This window comes from Bactrocera oleae, chromosome 3 (genome assembly GCF_042242935.1).
Source record: "Bactrocera oleae isolate idBacOlea1 chromosome 3, idBacOlea1, whole genome shotgun sequence".
NCBI lineage: Eukaryota > Metazoa > Arthropoda > Insecta > Diptera > Tephritidae > Bactrocera > Bactrocera oleae.
In genome coordinates this window covers 53,119,277-53,143,315 of record NC_091537.1, presented here as the reverse complement: position 1 = coordinate 53,143,315, position 24,039 = coordinate 53,119,277, and the positions used below count along the sequence as shown (strand labels likewise).

The following is a 24,039-nucleotide window of genomic DNA, read 5'->3' as shown; positions in this document are numbered from 1 at the left end:
TTGATCCAGCCCTTTTCGTACCCCCAAACCTAGTAACACGCTCCATCTGAATACTAAGCTATTGAGAAGCAATACCCACCCATACGACACCCAGATAAAGAGTCAGACTGTACCTAGCTTCCTCCCAACTGCAACAGGGGTGAACTGTTACCAGCTCGTCAATGCAATAGTGTTTTTTGAGCATCTAGATCTAAAATGCTCAGCTTCAGGAAAAAAATTGCTTAAATTTTATATTACGCTATAATCAATTTTTTACGATTTTATTTATTAAGAGACAATAATATAGTCTTTTTCATGTTGAAAAGTCAGATAAATGCAATGTGCAGGAATGCGAATTATAATCATGACGTACTTATGCTTGTTTAATAGCGGCTTAAACTGCCTCGGTAAGCGAGCGGGTATATTAAATTTAACTTCAGACAAGAGAAAAGAACCGTAAATTTGATTTGGTAAATTAATTTAATTTGAGTTCAAATCAATATGATGTAATCAGCAATAATTTTCTACGAGGCACACGATTATGAATTCTAAATTACTTGGCTTCGCGATAACACTATTTACATTAACACAAACTATGATGCATTTAAACTCAATGGAGTATTAATTCCGTAAAAGCAATTATAATAAAAGTAAAATTAGTACTGTTTAGATGCAATCCAGTTAACATTTTAATAAGAAAAACTCCGCTAATTTCCACCGCTCAGTTTTTTATTTCCGCCATTTTATTCGGTAATTTAGCAACTCTTTCTTTTACCTTTAGACTCAAATTCAACTTTCAATAATCGATTTTACGAAGTCAATCTTTACCTTCCGAAATCGATCAAGAATCGATTCTTGACATTCGATTTAACGGTTAGGTGACTAGTTTCATATTCTACATACCATACAAATGGTTTTTTTTTTTAAGTAAATAATGAATCTAATGTCTAGTGTAATAAATATAAAAAAATAAATAAGTGTGCAGCTGAAATATAATAACAGTTCGACTAGTTTGATTAAACACGTAAACATGAATCACACAATAAACTCAAAATTATTAAACAAGGAAGGGCTAAGTTTGGGTATAATCGAACATGTCATATTCTCACAATTTTCTAAGATCAAAGGAAACCGACCTATTACGGTCTGCTAGAATAACGGAAATCATTATATACGAGTATCATGTAGTAATGGGACCAGTAGTAATTTTCCAACCGATTTCACACATTTTCAGCATTAAACTATAGTTTATCCATATCATACACATATACATACGGTATAAACCCAACCGGAAGTTGCAACCTATCATACTTTCACAATGTAACATAGGAATGTGAGGATAATATTATGTACCTAATTTGGTGATAAGTATATGCAATTTCCCCTAAATGAAGGCAGTGCCACGCTCATTGTTAAATTTTCACACCGGCTCCTATAAAGCATTCCAGTACCATCTTGGATGGGAAATTTAATGCTTTTGACGTATTTATTCATTGATTTTTCACACTCTTAGTAGTTTCCAACTTATCCGTTATATGGGAAGTGGATGTCGAAGAAGTCTCCTGAGCAAATTTCATTGATATAGATCTGGTTGTTTGTGAGATATGCAAATTAAAGCTAAGATGTAGCGAGATCACGCCCACTTTCTAAAAAGTTTCAAATCACAGATGCCCCTCCCTAATGCAATTCGTTGTACCAAATTACGGCTTTGCATCTTAATGTGGAACTTAGTTATATCATTTTATAGGTTTTCGAGTAACGGCATTTTGTGATCTCGTCAACTCGTCGCGTCTATATAACTCTAAATCTATCTCGTTCATACATATCTTCACCTAATATGCAAAATAAAAAATTCGAAATTAATTTTTTCATCTGTTGCGATTCGGCAGCTTATATTATTGTACCCTCAAAGGCTAAGAATTTCCAAAAAGAAATGGCAAAATCTGTAAAACGTTTGCTTCCACTTAGATCAATATGAAGAAACAAAGACTATTTTCTATTCAATAAAACTATTACACCTACTCCAGCGCGGATAGATCAGTAGAGTAGAGCCGAATATCAACTCAAGAGGCAAGCTTATACATTTATCTGAAGGCTCCAGCATGTAAAACAGAACTATTTCCTAGAGGTAATGAACAATGACCATCCCTCGAGAACAGTATTAAGCTCACCAATTGCTAATACTTGTAAGCTTTCTGCAAACATATGGTATGTTACGTGCAAACGGTTACCTTGAAACACCAATTCTAAGCCTGATGTATAGTGACGTACTTCCCATAATTTCACCAGAGAAATCACCGGTTGACATGTTACACATAAATTTCATCCCCCTACTAATGCTACTTTTCGACAAAATAAGGAAGAGCATTTCAAGTGCAAGTTGTACGCTATGCACAAGCAGAAAATGTGAACACAAATAATAACAGCACTTCCACCTGAACACTGCCATTTTGCTCTTCCGGGCGTTATAGGTGGTGCCGATTTCGCTCGACCACTTCAGACAAATTCTATGCTAAGGTCTTAATTCTTATGACAGGCCATGCGGCTATTTGTACTGTTACGTAATCGAGTGTATTTTGAGATATATAGTATTCAAATCTGAACAGAGAGCTTTTCGAACACTTTTGGTCATACTTAAGCCAATAATAATTAATGTTCATATAAGAAACCGAGAAGAGCGCAAGTCTAATGACCGAGTAAATGAAGAAATCTTCTTCCTGCCTCCTGCTCATACAGGTAAATAGTCATGAAGATATACCTATATACACTACGCTTAAGAATGTGATTCTCCGAAACTCTATTGTAAATTTGATTGAACAGATGATAATGGACAGATCCATAATTTCAACGCTGGGAGTTTCAACTATGAGTATATCTGTCCAAAGAGGTACACCTCAACCGGGCGTGTTATCTCCACTTCTTTGGATCTCAACAATAAATAAAATGTTGTTACGCTATTAGAGGAAAATTCCCAAATACCTTCGCTAGCCTTATGGAGACAATATTAAACGACATACAAGTAAATCGATGGGCCGTATCGTGTGAACTAAACTTAAAGGCGTTCAAAACAGAGCTAGTATTGTTCACTAGGTAGCATAGAATGCTTCCATTAAGCTGCCATTAATTAATGGTACTAAGCTCTCAATAGGAAAGAAAGCAAGATTTTTGAGACTAATTTGGGTCTGGAGTAAGGAAAGCAGATACAGCATTTTATACATGGCAGCAAAGCCAGTTCTTAGACTGAGGGAATAAGAGACATTTTAAGATAACAATACCACGTATTTTCGTAGTCTGTTAAAATTAAACTTAAATTCGGTCCCCCTATTGCCTTCCCTTCCAAAGACAAGTGCGATAGGGTTGAGGTAGACAGGGGTAAGTATCTATATGGACGAGTCCAAACGATATAATCGAGAGGGACGTGGTGTCTTTACAGCAAAATTTGATACTAGCAATTAAAGAAAACCTTCTTGCTCACAACAAGAAATATATTTATATGAACAGATAGCAAAGTGCTTTAACCTTCATCTGCTTCTGAAAACAATTTATGGTTTTTACCCTCTTGTGTAGATTTCTGCATATATGGAATTTTGAATGTAATGGAGTTGGAAACTATTCAAACTTATTAAAAACACATCTTATTTTATAAATAAAGGTAATTAGAAGGAGTAGATGAATTTAATTCAAAGAAACTTTTTTTGAAAGGTGCGCTTTTCGAGCGTTTTTGAGAATACGGTAACGCAATATCTTGAGTTACACTAGCCAGTAATGACTACAAGTATGCTGATGATCTTGGTGTTCCACTTCTGGCTGACATGTGTGGCTTAGCTAGTGAAAGAGCAAACTTTTTTAGAAACTGTCTTCTAATGGTTCTTTTCTGTTAAATTTGTAAATTCGGATTAATATCTGTGAATAATATTAAAGCGTTCAATGCAAAATTGTCTATCATATTAGAAAATATTACGATAGGTCATCTATTTTCCTTTTGTAGCTATAACAATCCAGTATTTTATCGACAGTACTCAAACCAACTAAAGTAAATAGTATACATACAAAAATAGTGGAGATATTGATGATGTGAAGATGGCATATGCGCTTGTCCTTATTTTTTGTTTTATTATAGGACTCCATAATTGTTTGTAATTTCTTAGGATCAGTACCGACTTCCTTTGTACTATGTATCGAACTCTATAAAATAGTACATTTGTTTTTTCTACCAATTTTCGAAACCAAGACCGTGTCTTTCATAAAAGCAAAAAGCATTGATATAAGGGAAGCTTTTATATTCCAGCAGCTTTGGAGGAATACTTGGTTTACTTTTTCTTCTAGTATTTATCTTATAGTATAGTATAAGATTATAAGAAGTAAAGAAGTTGTCCATCGTCACATTGTGTCCTGTCAAGCCATCAATCAAGTCTGTACGTACTGTACGTGTCCCTTACACGTTTTCCCGTTAACTGGTACCAATCTGTTTTCCAAGTAAGGTAGAATTTTCCAAATGTAATTTGAACGAGAACATACACATAACCAAAATTTTAACCCATATTTCTTCCGTTTTAATGGCGAAATTTATTTTCTTTTATTCTCAATACGTGGTAAAAAGAAGAAATGCATCCTTGACACTGAAGTCCGAGTAAATGAAATTGTTGTCGTCGCTTTCAACTAGAGGGAATTCAATATCTTCTTTTCTTTGGGTCGTTTCATGGCTTTTTCTTTTATATGCTAATTCTTATTTTATTCTTTTTATATTATTTACTAAGCAAACGCTTATCGACAATATACAAAGAAAATTTAAAACTTTATAAGTATTGTAATATAAGAGGGATAGTACATAGATACACAAGGAGGTTTGTAAGATTTGACACGTTGGATGATTAACAGCTGGTTTCCTAACTTGGTTTATTAATTGACTAATGGTAGTCAAGCAGCTTGCTCTTTAGGGCGGTGATGAAATTGCTGTATCATTCACCATAGAAATTAATGTCGGTATGTAGAAAGTTGACGAGAGTAGCAATGCGATTGTGAGGGCCGTACACTACATAGTTTTTAGCTGATTGTATTGTTTTGAATTAACGTTTGCGTCTTAAATGCAGGTTAGCTGGACCAAATTCAAAACTATTATGGATGTCAGACGCAACGATGATGCCGTTGGCTATTTTAAAGAAAAATTCTAGGTCCGCAATTTGACGTGGAGAACTAGGCTGTTAATTTTAAAATAGCGACAGATCTTTTCTCACCAGAAGTGAAGCAGGCATATCGATATGATAGAGTCTTGCACATTTTTCTTTGGACGTTCCCAATACGATTAATCAGGAGTTCAGTATATGGAGACCAAATAACTGAACCATATTCCAATATTGGTTGAACAAGTGTGTAATAAAGATGAATCAGCGTGTAAGGATTGGATTAGTCACTACAGGTCCTGATGATGAAACCCAACATCTTGTGAGCTTGTTGGGTGTTTAGTAAAAGTAAACTTATGATCCATAATATTTCCCAGGTCCTTGATGTCTTCAACTTCGGTGAATTTATTATTAACTAGCTCATAGTCAATCGAAGTATTAGTATGTGAACGTGAGGAAGGCACACTTTTTTATTTTTAAATCCAATTTGTTATTGATAACCACGTAGAGAGCTGGCCCAAATCCTGTTGGAGAGCATGAGAATCTGAGTTGTTTACGATTCTGCTGTAGATCTTCAGGTCGTCGGCATAGGGAAGGTATTCTGAGCTAAAATTTTTACCGATGTCGTTGATAAATATGTTAAACAGAATGGGACCCAGGTGTGATCCCTGTGGTACCTCTATTTTGACATCGTATTTGGATGAGAGATGACCATCAATTCTGACTTGGAGTCTTCTGTCGATTAGCCTTACTAAAATCGGTGTAGACAGCATGTACCTTATATCCATTATTCATTGCATTCAGGATATAACTGATATAAGTAAACAAGTTTGAAGTAGTAGACCTTCCATCAACAAATCCATGTTGTTTAGTCGTAATAATCTCGGAGAAGAATTGAGTCAGTTGACGAAGAATTAGTTTCTCGAAAAGCTTTGCTAGTGCTGACTGGATACATATGGGTCTGTATTTAGAAACGTCAGATCTGTGTCCGTCTTTATGAATAGGAGTGACGAAAGACAGCTTTCACTCTATGGGAAAAATACGTTGCTGCAAAGAAGCGTTGAAAATATGTTCTAGTGGTTCACTAAGTCCTGTTGCGCAATTTTTAAGAAATTAAAATATTCGGAATACCGTCCGGTCCAGAACCTTTCTTGGGATTTAGCGATTGCAGTGTCTTTTTGACATTTTCCACAGTGACCTCCAGGTCATTCAGTATATGCTGGTTGTCTTGTGTGTGCTGATAATAGCTTGAATGGTCCCAGAAAGTTGAATCACCGTAGGATATACGCTCTTAAAAAAAGCAGCAAACAAGTTACCAGTTTTTGTTGCTTCTTTTCTTGTTACTAACGAACTTCCATAATTCTTTCGAATCTGAAAGGACTAATTGCTCAACTTTGTTTACATAAGTAGTTTTTATAACATGGCGCACTGAGAACTTTGCATTCTCTTCTGAGATATCAGAAAATTCAGTCTGTAGTTCTGGCTGGTTTCTTTTGACCTGCTTATGTGCATACGTAGAGAGAAATTCCATTTTGTATTGTTTCGTAAAAATAACAAATTTTTTCTTCTAATGAGTCGTGAGCATATAATTCCGACCAGTCCGTCGTTAAGAAAAATGCGTTGAGATTCGCGTAGTCTGCCTTTTTGAATGCAAGTGAGGGCAATTCAGCTTGTTTGAGTTCTGGTACAAGTTCTACCGTCATTTCTAATGTAGGATGATATTTATCCATGGATATGATGGATTCAGTATTACTAATATTAGTTTCTATGCTAGAGAAGCAGGTATCTAGGAATCTAGGAGACCGTGGTGCTCGTTGAGGACGTTATTGCGTTGTGTACAGCCCATAGATCCTAAGCCAGAAAATGACAAGTTTTCACAATCAGTGCGTGGAGTACTGCTTGGTAAAATGTAATCACCAACGATAATGAGTCTGGCTTTGTTTTTGTTTGTTTTTCAAGTAGGACAGCTGTTGGCAGTGTAATTTGTAAGCTACATACGATGATTAATGTGGCAGATAGATGCAGCCGATGATAAGATCTGCGTTATTGCACTTGACTTTGATATAAAGTTGTTTTAAGCAGTTATCTGGAATTACAATAAGCTCGGCATATACAAGCCGTGTTCCAAAGTAAACAGGACTTTAAAAAAAAAAGACAGAACAAATGGTTTTATCGGCAAAATCAAATAATTTTATTCAAAATAGTCTCCTTCTGCTTTAATACAGCTTTTTGCACGGTCCAAAAGCATGTCGAACGAGTTTTTTAGCTCGTTGCCCGGTATGGCCGCCAGTATGCCGGTACAAGCCTGTTGAATGGCCTCCACGTCTGCATAACGCCTTTCTTTCATCGGCAAATGCATTTTTCCGAAAAGGTAGTAGTCGCACGGTGCCATATCAGGTGAATACGGGGAGTGGTTGATTGTTAAAATGTGATTTTTGGTTAAATAATCGGCCACAAGCGTCGATCGTGCAACAAACGCCAACTTTCATATTCGCGATATTCGGGCCGAACACGTCGAATACGGCGCACCAAACGCTTCAAAACTCCAAGGTAGAATACCACATTTACGTTTTGGCCGGGAGGAACAAATTCTTTGTGGACAATACCCTTGGAATCATAAAAACAAATCAGCATTGTCTTCATTATTGACTTCTCCAGGCGCGATTTTTGGGCCCATATGTTGATCGTCATTTATGTCCTCGCGACCACTTTGAAAACGTCGAAACCACTCGTGCAGCCTGCTACGGGATAGGCAATCATTGCCATAAACTTGTTTCATCGATTGAAACGTTTCGGTAAAAGTTTTACCAATTTTAAAACAAAATTTAATGTTGGCTCTTTGTTCGAACCTCATTTTCTCACAGATGACAAAAACATACTGAAACTTAAAACGCAATAACTTCACGTCCAATAGATGAAATGTCATGAAATTTTTACTGGAAGTCGATAAAGGATAGTAGATTCTAACGCACTGGTCGACATATAGATGGTGCCACTAGAGTTTACTTTGGAACGCACCTTGTATACGTTGTTTTATCGCAATAAAGACGCCGCCACCACGGGTGCAACCACTTGTTAAACCACTTGTTCTGTCCTTCCTGAAAATTGAATAGGAATTTTCGATAATTTCACTATATAATATGGCTGGGTGGAGCCAAGACTCGGTGATACAATATACGTCAGCATTACTGGCCGATGATGATGCGTTGAATCCGCTTAGTTTTGTCCTTAGACCTCTCACGTTCTGGTAGATTATCGTTAGTGTTGTTGGACACACTCTTCTCGGCGAGCGAGCGCAAATTCTTATTGATAATCTTAGGAATATCATTTATGTACTTGATTGTTTTTGTTGAGCCGCCGTTCTTAGTGAATGGGGCAAGTTCAACTCGTAGAATTTTAGTAGAGCTGTTGGTCTTGTGTTTGATCAGATTTAAAGAATATTTGAGATCCGGAAGTATCGTTTATTGGCTTGCACTTGAGGATGTTTAAGGCTACGTCTGGTGAAAGTGTTTCTATTAATAGTGGACCAGTACGACCAGCTGCTCTGCCGCCAAGTCGGCGTAATTTGAGGTTTGTTATGTTACTGTCAATGTTAGACGGTATCACAGTAAGAATTTTGGATTTGTCTTCCTCCAGACGCTCAACTCTATGACATTGATTGCTAACACGTTGGATCGACGTCTTTTCCGTTCCGCCAGATCAGCAAATACGCTATCAGATATAGATATAAGTATGTACGGACGGGTTTTAAGTTTTTCTTCCACAGAGGGAAGCCTATTTTTAAGGTGAGAGCAATCGTTAGCTAGTGTATTGTTTTGCTTAGCAAGTTTACGAACCTCGTTTCTGATACTGGCCACGTTACCTTCAATGGGTGTTTTAAATTCATCTAATTTGGTTTCGAATTGACCTGGGGCGTTGCTGCAAAAGATTGAAGCTTCCTCTCGACGAGTTTGTCTAGGTTATCCTTTGTTACAGCATCATCGTTGCGGACTTCTGGAATATCATCTGCAATAATGACACTAACCTCACTTTTACACGGGTCGCATTTCCACGTTGGACCATTTCGTTTATTTATGCGAGCAATTTCCTTGAATTCCTCAGTGGTTAAATTTGTACATTTGAAATGGACCCAGGTACGACATGATGCACAGAGAATACTTACTTGATTATCTTTAATATTGGTGGAACAGATGCTGCACACGTGTGCGATTCCGCTTTGTTTTCTCGGTGGCATGTTAATTCGATTAATGGTATTATTAATGTCACTACCCAAGTAATGATTGGGAAAAATATACTAACATTCGTCTCAAGGTATAAGTTGGCAGTTTATTTAATTAATTAACGTAATTATTAATCAAATTTACACAGCACAAAATGTAAACTCACAAATTTGGAATATAATATACATATACTAGTTTTCAACGAGAATTCCCATGCTATAAGTGTTTTAAACAACTTTTTAAATAAATACAATAATACTAAAAATTGATTGTATATACCATAGCTTAAACCACTTATACAGATAAAGTCAAGAACTATTGTAGAAGAGACTGTAGAACATCTTCTATGCTTTTTATAGGAAAAGAATCGCAACTATCGATCGAGGGTTTCTTGACGATGTCTCTGAACTTGCACATATAAAACTTTTTGTATTGATAAACGTCATCAGGAGCACAGAGTGGTTCAGATAGGACATAATACAGTCAGGTGAATTTAGTCCCGGTGGTCTCTTATAGGCCTATCCTATAGCCTGACATCCACTCTACCACCTTATCTACCCGATTGCATGCAACCGACTCACGCTCGTAGTAACCCAGGCCCACAGGAATTGTTTCATTTGCATGGCACATTCTTATACAACACAAAAGCCGCCGTTCTATTGAGCTCAGCAATGTAGACAACACTGCAATTACAGCGCCTTGCTTATGACTGAAAATGCAGATCACCCCTTCCAAATATGTACGTGATAACAACCCATCAACACCCGCATGCTTACACAAACAATTTTTAAAGATTGTCCTTCAAAGCGGAGGATTGTCAATCATCGACAGACATTCAGACTTCAACGTCTTCGCTGAACGATATAAGCATAGTTTTCATTCAAGTTTTTTTTGCTTAAACCGAATAACTATTTTTATATTTTTTTCTCTTTTTCAATTATGTTATTAAGTGCGAGTGATTAGTACTAACAATAACTTTTAAAGTGGTACATGCTCCGTTTAAATAAGGTACAGTTTTTAATTTATAACCATGTTAAGCAGTTAAGAGTAACAAAGTATGATTTGTAAAAACAAAATTATTACTTCAAAGTCTTCATTAATAGCTAGTCCAACATAAATCGGTCAATTGTTTTTCCAGAAGTTTTACATAATTAACTAAATGATAATAACGAAGACAATAATAATAAGTTTGAGTCCAATCGAGCATTTTATAACATACTGTCGTAAAGGTGTGCTGGATCAAGTAGAAGATAATTTAGCTTGAGAATATGTTTCCACACAATGTTATTAACATACTTGGATCCACATATTCGACATAAAGTCCATTAGAATGATGGAAAACAATACACATTGTATATGAGGCTGGGGTAATTTGTAGAGTGATTTCACACATTTTCGTCACCAAACTAGGTTTGTTAGGTACCTAGAAACGTTAAGGTCCAATTTTGACCATTTTTTGAAGAAAATTGGTACTTCTATTTATTTAATTGTGGACTATAACAAGACGAATTTATATGCGTGTACCAGAAATCCGAATTTTAATTCGTCTTGTCATAGTCCTGATCATTTATATTATATAACACTTTTGTTAGCTCGATCTTTATGTTTGTATGTTTGCAATTTTTTTCAAAGTTACTAAAACTCCAATAGATATAAATATACATTTGAGTGGCACAGAGACAAAACAATCAACAGTTTAAGAAGCACTAAAAAAACAAAAATGCCGCTAAAACTATGAAAAGTGTTGCTAAAATCATTAAATATCGATGCCATCATTTGAATAACAAATTTACTCAACACATTCATAAAGAAAGTGAAACCACCACTTGTGGCTCATTAATAATTGGTGAAATATAATTGAAATTAGGGAGAATCATTTCCTGATAATAGTATGTCTGTATTTCAATAATAGGTGGAATCGGGTATAATTACAAACGTTATTATATTAATGGTTTAGCGCTGAACATGAATGGAGTTGGTCTAGATCTTAGTCTTAATCTCATACCCTTAATATCATCACTTCCGATCTTCTGTTGACGTTTTGCACATCAACTCAATATATAAAATTTAGCATATTCGGTTCACTTTATGTCAGATAACATATATTTCAATTGAGGATGCTTTTAATATAATTTTCGCCGAATAATGAATGTTGAGTTCTTTCGCTACATTTTAATACTCTTGCAATATGTATTGCAGATGGGCGGAATCGGACGCGCCCACAAAACGCCATTAATCGAAAATCTATTAGGTTATGTTGAAAACTAGTAAAGTGCGATAACTCAATAAGTGAAATCGTTAAAGACACAATGGGCGTGGCACTGACCACAAATAGTTAAAATCCTATAGCCTGGGACCTACTCGACCAATTTCAACCAAGTAGGTAGGTCGGTAGGTATCAATATCCTGACACTCCTATGTTACAGTGTAAATTATGAGTATGATTCTTTCATTTTCCAATATATAAATCAAGAACCAATGAATATATCGAAATATAACTTTGCACCAATAGTGCATATAAGATGTGCCACCTGCTGAGCAAAATTTATCGATATCAGACTACAACTATTCAAGCCCCCAGATACTGAATATGTAGATCCCAGTTCATATTGTGAACTTTTTATCAAAATTATCGGTCAAACTGTGATATATATTAACGATATTCGGAAAAAAATCGTTTTCTGATAATATTATGCCCATATGTCAAATATGAGTGGAATCAGATCAATAGTTCCCTTAGGGCTCATATACCTATTATAAAGATTTTCGCAATTCCAGTTGACTTTATATCGGTCAATATGTAGGATATCTTAGTAAAATTAACTGAGCGTATAACATTGGATATACAATAGGTATGCCGTAAATGTGTGAAATATTTCGAATATTTTGCTCAGTGTATGAGTTATATATTTTTAAAACTGTTTGAAAATGTGTTCTCAAATATACATACCTTTGCAATGTCAAAAGTTATAGCAATCAGCCCAGACTTTTTCGACCACCACATTAACCTATATAGGGATTTCCGATTATTTAGGTTGGTCAAAATATGTAATATTTTAACGAAATTAAGTAGACGGGTTTTCTTAAAATTATCAAATTTATTAATAGTTAGCGCTGAACATGAATAGAGTTGATCTAGACCGTGGCCTAATCCTCATATCGCCAATAGATATAATGAATTCCGATCCTCTGGATGACGTTTTCCACATAAGTGAGTGTATAACTTATAATATAACTTAATAAAACCCCAAATTTGATTGCAATCCATTCACGATTTCGTCGAATAATGAAGGACGCACTGACTTTGAGAATTTACATGTAAAAAACAAATAAGCGATTCAAACATAGCTAGTGGAGAAACCCAATATCTCGCCAGCGGAATATACCTCCATTGTTCAATATAGTCTTGCCAACTTAGAAAAATTCAATCATTTCCGAAAGACCGGCTCCATGAGTGCCATGTGTGCAAGCTGTAACTTGAGTAAAAATTGATATATCTTTACGAAACTTGGTACACATGTTTCTTAATACCGTAAGACGGTTGGTATTGCAGTAATCGGACCACTGCCCGCCCACAAAACGTCATTAATCAAAAACAAATAAATTGTCATAACTAAGCCCACATTAAGATACAAGGCTAATATTTGGCACACAGGATCGCATTAGGGAGGGGCATCTGCGGTAAATTTTTTTTTAAAGTGGGCGTGGTTCCGCCCCTAAACTGCTAAAACTATGATAACACAATTTATTGAGTTCAAATGTTTTTAGCACCTCTATCTACGGTGGAAAATGGGTGAAATCGGGTGACAACCCCGCCCACTCCCCATATAACGGTACTGTTAAAAACTACTAAAAGCGCGATAAATCAAGCACTATACACGCCAGAGACATTAAACATTATCTCTGAGATGGTACTAGATGACTTTATAGGAGCCGCGTTCGAAATTGGACAATGGGCGTGGCACCGCCAACATTTACGTGAAAACCCATATCTAAGGATCTGCTTAACCGATTTCAACAAAATTCGGTACATAATATTTCTCTCATATTTCTATGCTATAGTGCGAAAATGAGCGAAATCGGATTACAACCACGCCTATTTCCCATATAACACCATTTTAAATTCCATCTGATTTTTTCACTTTCCACTATGCAAATCAAACAACAATGATTGTATGGGGTAAAACTTGAACGTGAATAATGAGTTCGAAGTATGCCACCTTATAACCGAAATTTGTCTAAATCGAGCCAAAACTATTCAAGTCTCTAGGTACTGAATTTATTGACCCCAGTGCCTATAGTTTTCTTTTTATCGTAAATATCGGTCAACTTGTAAGACATTTAATTGAAATTCATATAATAAAATAAATAAATAAAACTCTCGATAATAGTATGTTTGTATCAAAAAATAGCCCTCGTATACCTAATATAAAGATTTTTGAACAATATGTCAGTTATCTCAATGATAATGAGAGAGCGTGTTTTACTCATAACAAGGTATTTTTGTGCCTAAAATGGATGAAATCTAGTGAAAATTTTACCTGGCCTCCATGTAACTAATATCAGGATTTTCGAACATTCGTCTGACTTTACTCCATATGATTGGTGATGGTATGTGAGGTACCTTAATGACACAGTGGGAGCATTTTATCAGTCTGTGGCATGTTAGTAGTATGTATTATAGGCAAAAATTGATAAAATCGGGTTAATGCTACCCTCTACTTCCATATACTACTTATAATACTTCTCGTATGTCGGTCAGTGAGTATTCAATTTTTTTTTTATATAAAATTGCTTTAAAATATGTTCTCTATGCTCGAGTATTGCTGAGCAATGTAAAAATTAATATCTTTCTCTATCCCCAATATATATATGATTTCCGTCTTTCCTTTAAACTTTAAATGTAATTAAGTGGATAAGTTTTCTTAAAAATTATGTGGTTTGACGCTGAATTAGAATGAAAATAGTATATACCTTGATCTAAACCTCACACCTTCATATAATGAATTCCGATTCTTTGGTTGATGTTGTCCACACAAGCTTATAATATAAAATTTAGCCACTTTGGTCGAGTTAATATCCCATTCATACTTATGTATGTCTCACTTCAAGATGTTTTTTGTTTTTTTTTTTAATATAATATTTGCTGACGCAAACTAAAACATAGCAATAAAACTGAGACTAAGTTTATGGCTCAGTCAGACTAAGTCAAGAAGATACCAAATTTGATTGTAATTTAATCACGATTTCATTTACTAATGGATGTTTAATTCTTTCTTAACTTTTCCACACCTGAAGGAGTTTCCTGGTCTTTGATTCTTGCGAATTACTAGAGTATAAAATTCTTGGTTCCGCCCTAGTACCCATTATCGGGTATATATTGACCCTAGCTCCAACATACTTAATGTAGAAAATATAAACTTCCGTTTGACTTTATATAAACGTAAAATATTAGATATACAACAGTTTAATGCCGAAAACGTGTGAAATCGATCCACGAATTTCCCTAGCATACATGTACTACTTATGGTATAATCTTATGGTTTAATTTATTTCGTTAATTTTAAAATATAATGAAATTAAATGGACAGTTTTTCTTAAAAATAATGTGGTTCATCGCTGCATATAAATGAAATCGGTCTAGACCTTTGTATAAACCTTATAACCCTCCGCTCCTTTCGTACAACATTAAATCTAACCCTAATATTTGGTGATAATCAATGGATAAGTATATTTTATCAGCCACCATGTTGAACCTATAACAAAATATACCAGACAACAATGTAAAAAAGTTTCTTAGAGTGCTGGACTTTGTATAGAGTAAAAATATCTTTCTAGAAAAAATCGCGTGAGATAAATATTAGTAGCGTAGTATCAAAAGCGCTAAAGATCCTTTTTATGTGGTAATAGGTAAACTGCGACCCCATCGGTTGAAATGCTATTATCTATTATTTCAGTTTTGCGACACATTTTAATATGAAGGTCATGAGGTGAACTGTAAACTCAAGAACATTACATTTAAGTACTTTTTGGGATTTACCCAGCGCCGTTGGCAGCTTATGAAAGGTTTAGATATTAAGACAGAAAGAAGAAAATCTACATACCTGCTCTACATATGTGTATACTTAATTATATGTAAGTTATTGTTAATTTAGCCTTCATGGGCAGACCCTTTAAAATAGGTACTGTTTTAAAAATGCTAGACAAAAGCAATTTACGGAGCAGTTTTCCGAGTACTTAATTTCAATACATTGAAATAAACTACTAATTTTTGTACAAAAATATACCATAATAAAACTATTATACTCTGTTGCAACATGTTGAAAGAGTATAATAAATATCAGTACACTGTGTTTGTAGTTTCAGTTACACTAGATTTCTTGACCAGCAAAGTGCTGTATTCAAACTAATTTCAGTGTATTAGTTATATAGTGTTTAAACTATTGTTATATACAGTGGCCAGCAAAACCATATTATATACAGTGGCGAGCAAACACATATACATATGTGCACCAGTATACCATAGTACCTATACACCGAACAGGAAAGGAGTCATAGCAAGGATTCAATTACAGTGAAAGAGAGCAGCACCTAGGATCCAACTTTTCAGAACCGGACGGACGAACTTATATAAGTATTATATATAAGTATTTTATATATTAATCCATTTATTATTTATTAATCATACCTAGATTAAGTAGAAAATCTGTATTACTAATTCGTCTTCAGAATAGAAGACGTATGAGAGTTCTTCGTGCAAACTCTTTATATAGAGATAGTGAGCAGTCACAAGACACTGTAAGTCACGCTAATCGTAGATTAGATTCCGATGTACGTCTGTCCGAACAAATTATCAATACAAATCAACATAGAACCTTGCGGGAAAATCTCGAGGTACAGTCTTTTGAACAAAATTTAAATACTGCTCAACATAGGACAAGACCTCTAAATCCCCAAATCCGCTCTGAAAAGCAAATAAAAAATACTCGAGGTAATAGATCTCGGCGCATGGACCCCGAGGCTCGATCTGTTGAGCAAATTAGAAATACTTTTCAACATAGAACAAGACGGCAAGATCCACAAATTTGCTCTGAAGAACAAATAAGAAATACTCGAGGTCTCGTCGAGAAAATCCTGAGGTACGTTATGATGAGCAAAGTAGGAACACTAGGGATCATAGAGAATTTCGCGCAAGAAATCCTGTGTATAGGAATTTAGAGCGCATTCGTGATCAAATGCAAAGAAAACATGCAAGAAGAAATCCTGAAATAAGGAGAGAGGAGCGTGATAGAGAAACACAACGTCGACAGCTTCGTAGGAGGGGTATGAGGGAAGACATTTTGAATCAGAGACGTCTTAGACAAAGTCAAGCTCGCCTTTGTAGAGATAACCCGGTCAGTTGGCAAATTGAAAACGAAAGACAGTCCCAACAAATTCCGATTAACGAGAGAAAATAATGTTATAGAAAATAATTATAGTGTCAATTTAACAGAGTTTAAAAACATTCATTTTCAAAATATAAATAAGGGCTCTACTGAAATATGTATTTGCTGCGGCGGATAATGGTTTTCACACCAAGTTCGCAAATTAAATTTCGAAACTATTGCGCAAGGTCACCCGAATGCTGCATCCGCCTTCTATTTAATGCAAAAATTTTCTTCGGAAGATGAAAATTATAATTTTTGTGCTACTTGCAAAAATGCGATTGCTAAAAAGGACGTTTCAAAAATATGTTTAGCTAACGGTCTAGACTTTCCTCAAATACCGGACTGTTAGAAAGATTTAACCCCAACTGAAGACCGCCTCGTAATGCCTAGATTGCCTTTTATGACAATCCGTCCGTTAGGATATCAAAATCACCTCTCAAAGGTGCTGTTGTTAATATACCAATTTCTGTTAACAATATTGTGACATCTCTACCAAGGTCCTTTGATGAGGCTCATGTGATACAAATTCACTAAAGAAGGCGTTTGAAGTACAATCATGATTACATGATCGATACCATACGCCCCGCAAAGATTATGGAAGCTTTGCAATTCTTAGTGAATACCTCTCTGTATCGTGAGCACAATATACATATTAATGAGAACTGAATTTCAGAATTTAATAACCAAGAAGAAGTTCCGTTTGTTGCATCTGCACAGGATTCCTGATTGGTTCAATCTGTTCGTGCGGCACAAACTTCTCATGATAATCCCTCAGGTAATAATATTCCCATGGGTCTTTTACCTTTCGAGCTAAACCCGAGCGGTCAAGAAACTCTTTTGGACAATATACCTGTAGAAAACTTGGACTATAACCATTTAGTCATAGCACCAGGTGAAGGGCAAAGATCAATTGACTTAATTCAAGACAATAATTCAGAAGAGTTGTCATCTGGAACAATATACGCTGGGCAGAAACGTTCATGCTCTGAAACATGTAGCAAAATAATACGTTCTGAAATTCGCCGTTTAGACAGAAGAGCGTGTACCATTCCAAAGTTTTTTTATGATTACAAAAAATTAAAGCCGCTACAAATTAAGAATAGTACATCCATTTGCCTTAGAAAGCTTTTAGGCCGCAACCAAGTTACGGCCCAAAATCTATTAAACGAAAACTTTGTTCAAAACTTGATTCAACACGATGATGGTTACAAGGTTTTGAAAGGCGTTAGATTCCCTCTTGCGCACTGGGAAGCTGAGAAGGAAAAGACAATCGCTATGATTCGCCAATTTGGGCTTCCAACCTTCTTTATCACTTCATCGGCTGCAGAATCTCAGTGGGTTGAGCTTTTGGTCATCCTCTCTAAAACTGTTGATTCTAAATATATTTCGGAAGAGGAAGATAACAGCTTAACAACCTAAGATAGATATCGCTTAATTCGGTCAGACGCGGTTCCTTTTGCTAGATATTTTGACTACCGCTATCGACAAATTCTTAAGCTTTTTAAAGATAACGCCGGCATTTTTGGAGAGCATTTTGTTACAAATTTCTACTGGAGAGTGGATTTTCAACAGAGAGGTTCCCCGCATGTACATGGCATGTATTGGCTTAATAATGCTCCCAGGATCAACCTTCAAGATCCTCAGACATTCCCTGATGTCATTAGTTTTATTGACAATTATATTTCTACCAATGATTCGATCAGCCACTTAGAAAATTATTTGGGTTATCACAAGCATAACCACAGTCGGTCTTGTACTAGGAAAATAAGAGGACAACAGTTTTGTCGTTTTGGTATACCATATCCACCAATGCCTTCAACGCAAATACTGTTACCTCTTACAGAATCAAGTCAAAATCCAGAAAGACACAAGGAAAGCTTTTTCAAAATTCAAAACGTTTTAAATTCAAATATGACTACAGAAGATATTTCTAATTTAAACGATTTTGAACACTTCCTGTCTGATAGTAAAATAAATATATATTTTGATGACTATTTGTTAGCCCTTAGGTCAAGTTTAACAAAACCCAAAATTTTTCTAAAAAGAAAATTACAGGATCGTTTTATAAACGCTTATAATCCTCTGATTTTGGAACTCCATAGAGCAAATATGGATATCCAATATATACTGGATGAAGTCTAACAGGGTAGTTTCTAGGCTCTTAAATAAAGCAATATCAGAGGTGAATGCTGGAAATTACACTATTAAGCTAAACCTTAAACATATAGGTCACAAATTTATATCAGGCACAGAAATATCTGCACAAGAAGCAGTATATTGCTGCATTGGGCTCCATCTTTCGAAAGCAAGTAATGCAGAAATATTTATAAATACCTCTCGACCTGAGGAACGTGTTCGAATGGTGAAACCTAGAGCAGAACTTCAGAACCTTCCTTCAGGTTCAGGATCCGATCAGTTAGAAACTCTTTGCTTAGCTGATTTTGCATCTATGTATAAATATATTAAATCTAGTAGAAGAGCACAAGACAGTGATCATGAAGAAGAAGAGTGATCATGAATTTACCAGAAAGCGGGGTTGTCATGCCTCGTAAAGACGGTAGCGGTTTTGTTAAGAAACGTACCAAACATTGTATTATTCGGTATAGAAGGTTTAACCTAGATTTGGCCAGAGTTGAGTATTTCCGCGAAATGTTAATGCTTTACTATCCATGGCGGAATGAACAGCAAGATCTCATTGTGAACGATAATGAGCAGACTTGGATAACACATCGTATTCTAATTAAGGAAAATCAAAGAAAATATGATGTTTTTAAGCAAAGAGAACTTGAAAATGTTCTAAAAAGTCTTTATAATGTAGACTTAGAGGAAGGTGCTCAAAATGAACTACCTATAGTGGAAAATCAGTTCAGAGTGTTTTCCAGAAATAAACCCAATAAAAATTTTCTGGACTTGCATGGTGAAGATTCAACAGATAGGGGCACTGAATCTGATTGCAATATTAAACTACCCCCTTTAATTCCAGTTGAGGAATTATTTTCTTTAGTTCAAAGTCTAAATACTAAGCAAAGAACCTATTTGACACATTTGACGCACCAGCTAAAAACAAATCGCCCATTTTATGAGTTTATTGGCGGCGGTGCAGGTGTAGGAAAGAGTCGTTTGATATCTGCAATATATCAAGCACTTAACCATCGTTACAATATATATATAGTATTGCAGATGGGCGTAATCGGACCACTGCCACGCCCACAAAACGCCATTAATCAAAAACAAATAAATTGCCATAACTAAGCTCCGCAATAAGATACAAGACTGTTATTTGGTACACAGGATCACATTAGGGAGGGGCATCTGCAGTTAAAATTTTTGTTTAAAGTAGGCGTGGTCCCGCCTCTAATAGATTTAATGTGCATATCTCCTTAACCGCTAATGCTAAATTAACAAAATTCACTGGAAACAAATGTTTTTAGAACCACTACCTACAGTGTCAAAATAGTTGAAATCGGGTGGCAACTCCGCCCACTCCCCATATAACGGTACTGTTAAAAACTACTAAAAGCACTAAACACGCCAGAGACATTAAATTTTATATCTGGGATGGTATGAGATGACTTTATAGGAACCGCGTTCAAAATTAGCCAGTGGGCGTGGCACAGCCCACTTTTAGGTGAAAACCCATATCTTGGGATCTGCTTAACCGATTTCACCCACATTCTGTGCATAACGTTCTTTTCATATTTCTATGTTATATTGCGAAAATGGGCTAAATCGGACTACAACCACGCCTATTTCCCATATAACACCATTTTTAATCATTATCTTCTGCACTAGTCTATATTTACTTGATATTTCTTTAATTTTTTACTTTTTATTTTATTTGTTTGTTTAATTTTTTCACTTTGACAGTTTGTAGTGTCTAAATCAGCTGTGATAATACGATTAATTTCCCTACTTACAAACAGATGGCTCTAAATTGGAGTCGCACAGGGAGATTTTGAGTAGATTAGTTTCAAATCTCCTAAGTAACGCGATTAACAAGTGTCATTTTTATATGGCGAAATCCTGCAAAATCTAGTAGATTGTTCTACTCAATAGGAAGTGTGAAAGGCGAAACCATAAAATGTAAAATTTTGAATTGTAATTAAAATTATAATTTCACTGTTTCTGCATGCGTGTAAAAATAAAGCAAATTGAACGTAGTGGAGACAAAGGTGAATTTGATATAAATAATAAAATATGATAGTTTGGAAAAACTAGTAAATCGCAACAGAAACTTTGAATTTTTATTCCCTGAACATATTAATTACAAAGTTTGTAACACCCAGATGGTAACATCGGCGACCCTATAGAATGTTAGGTGTACTAAAAAGAAATACATCCATAATAGATGGCGTTCGACCATCATATTAGCACTGATTCGATTACCCAAGAGCTAAAGATTGCACAAAAAACCGTTTGGAACCATTTAAATAAAGCTGCATATGAAAAGAGGTTCAATGTATGGGTACCACGTGAGTTAACGCCAAAAAACCTCATGGACCGAATTTCCATCCGCGAATCGATGTTGAATCGCAACAAAATCGACCCTTTCTAAAGCGGTTGGTGACTGGCGATGAAAAGTAGATCACTTACGACAAAGTTAAGCGAAAACGGTCGTGGTCGAAGCACGGTGAGCCGGCGGAATCGGTGGCCAAGCCAAGATTAACGACTAGGAAGGTTTTGCTGTGTGTTTGTTGGGATTGGGAGGGAATTATTTATTTTTATTTTACGTAATATTTTCAAGCCAACAATGTATTCTCCGAAGAAATTGTTCAGATCAGATCAATATATCATATAGCTGCCATATAAATTGAAGAATCGGAATTAAGTTCTTGTAAGGAACTTTTGTATTTGCGAGTATTATAGCTTCGGTGTAACCGAAGTTACCTTTTTTTTTGTTTATTTAAATATCATTTAGGATATTCACAAGGCGTCATATTGTGTCATATCATCATATTGTCGTATTTTTTATGACTGTCATATCAACACTGTTGTTGTGTCCCATACAAAATTGAAAAACGACAAATACAACACGGCGAGGTATGTTTTTTGAGTGTGCTATTCTATCAGCTGTATCTGTTTACTTATTTATTGTTGACATTTAAGTGTCTAAAATTAATAAGTTAAATAAATTTCATCAATTTCTTTAATAATATTGAAGAAAGCCACGTTATTCAGTTAAATTAAGTTGAAGAAAAGTGAAATCTAAAAATATTTTGTTCGTTCTGTGGTTGGAAATGGTTTTATTGCAGTGTAAACCCGTGCCGTCGTTTCAACATAAATAAAGTTTACCTAATACGACCACGTTTAAACTCACCAGCCCAAAATTCAGCGGTGCGTTTTAAAGGTGAGGACTCCTTATACACTTCTAACAAATGTTCATAAATTTCTTTTGCCTTCAAACCTTTCAAAACAAAAAATCTAAGCACTGCGCGATATTAAATTTGTTCCATATTAAAATAATTGCACATCAACTTCAAATGGCTTGTAAACAAAAAATTAATTGACAAAATGAATTGTAGCTTTGCAAGTGTTCTCACGACGGATGTACCAACTTGAGAAAAAACATATTTGGAGCTAGAGGTGCTATTTCTTGGTGAGACTAAACAACTTTTCAACCAACCTGTATATTAGAGATCGGAGAGTCGTTTAGTTTCATTATTTCATTTTAACCTAATTAACTCAAATGATATATGTATATGTGATATAAATTCAACCAAAGGGGCTAAATTTAATATATTGGGTCTATGAGGAAAAATCAAACCGAAAGTTAATATATTATTATTATTAATTATAAATAGAAGACCACTGTCTGGACTTTTTCATCTATACTCAGCGCTAGCCCACATTATTGTTAAGAACTACTTATAGTTTAAAAAAAGTATCACAATTTTGACGACTATAAACGGTTTAAGGTCAGATGGAAAGTCAAAATGGTTGGAAATCTCTATGTATGGCATTAGTCAAATATACTCGAGAATATGTTTCAATGCAATTTTGTGAAGATAACTCACACGACGTATGTGGCATAAAGTCTACTGAAATATTGTAAACCATTAGATAGTATATGGGAGTTGGGGAAATTCTTGGATCAAATTGACATATTTTCGAAATTAGCCGTAGTATACCAACATAAAACGTTCACTTAAGTTTGCTAAGACATGTTACACTTTGAGAGATATAATCGGAAAGAAGCTAACCGGAAGTTTGAAACGTTGAACGTTGTATAACCCATATCACTAACGAGTGCTAAGGGTAGTATTGGCATCATTACATACAATTGCAAGAAAAAGCTGGCCTCTGAGTTTCATTAACAGTTCTCACCGATTGACCGATCCAAGTAGAGGTACTTGTTTCAAGAACCTCTTTTTGACGCGTGTGTCATGTCAAACTGTCATGATATTTTTGTTGTTTATTGTTTGGCATTTCAACCGAAAGACTGACGCCTGAACAACGTCTACAAATCGTTCAACTTTGTTACGAAAATTCACGTTCTGTAAAGAATCGGTTTTGCGCGCTTTTGCTCAACTTATGGTCAACATAATCGGCCTACTGGCCTACTATATTCTACTGTTCGAACCACCATTACCTATCTTGAGACCCAGCATTCATTATTGGATTCGACCTCATAGACCACGTCCAGAACGCAGTGAAGAAAATATAGCGGCCGTAGCTGAGAGTGTACACGAAGACTGTGGAGAGTCGATTCAGCCCCGTTCGCAGCAACTCGGACTGACGTATGAAACGACTTGGCACATTTTACGTCGAGATCCAAAATTGAAAGCTTACAAAATGCAGCTTGTGCAAGAACTGAAGTTGCTGGACCTTTCCAAGTGACATCACTTCGCTCTATGGGCTCTTTAAAAGTTCCAAGAAGATCCGATGTTTTCGAGCTAAAATTTGCTCAGTGATGAGGCCCATTTCTGGCTCAATGAGTATGTAAACAAGACAAATTGCCACATTTGAGACGAAGAGCAACCTCAAGAGATTCATGAGCTGCCATTTTATTCAGAAAAAAACACGGTTTGTGGGCCGATTGAATCCTCGGTCCATATATCTTTCAAAATTATGCCGGTGAGAACGTAACCGTCAATGGCGCCATGATGACCTACTATTTGATGCCTATTAAAGCTCAATCCATGGATGTATTGGGAGATATCTTCGGTGGGCAGATTACTTCACGGCCGGTTGATTGGCCCCAAAGATCGTGTGCGGATAATACCGCTTCGATTTAGACCTAGGAGCAAAACATAACGCGTGTCATTCTCCAGTTACCAGCCGAAATACTCGAAA

General features: G+C 35.6%; 1 protein-coding gene across 3 annotated transcripts in view; it reads left to right on the top strand.

The window, feature by feature from the left end:
- The window catches only part of LOC138856195 (uncharacterized), a 66,527-nt gene that overhangs the window by 19,956 nt on the left and 22,532 nt on the right, over nucleotides 1-24,039 (top strand). The window contains exon 1 of one of the 3 annotated variants that reach the window (XM_070106631.1): nucleotides 9,694-9,806. The exons of the other annotated variants lie outside the window; for them this stretch is intronic. The gene's annotated coding sequence lies outside the window, so the exon portion shown is untranslated. Of the gene's footprint in view, nucleotides 1-9,693; nucleotides 9,807-24,039 lie in introns of those variants that run through there. 3 annotated transcript variants of the gene reach the window in all.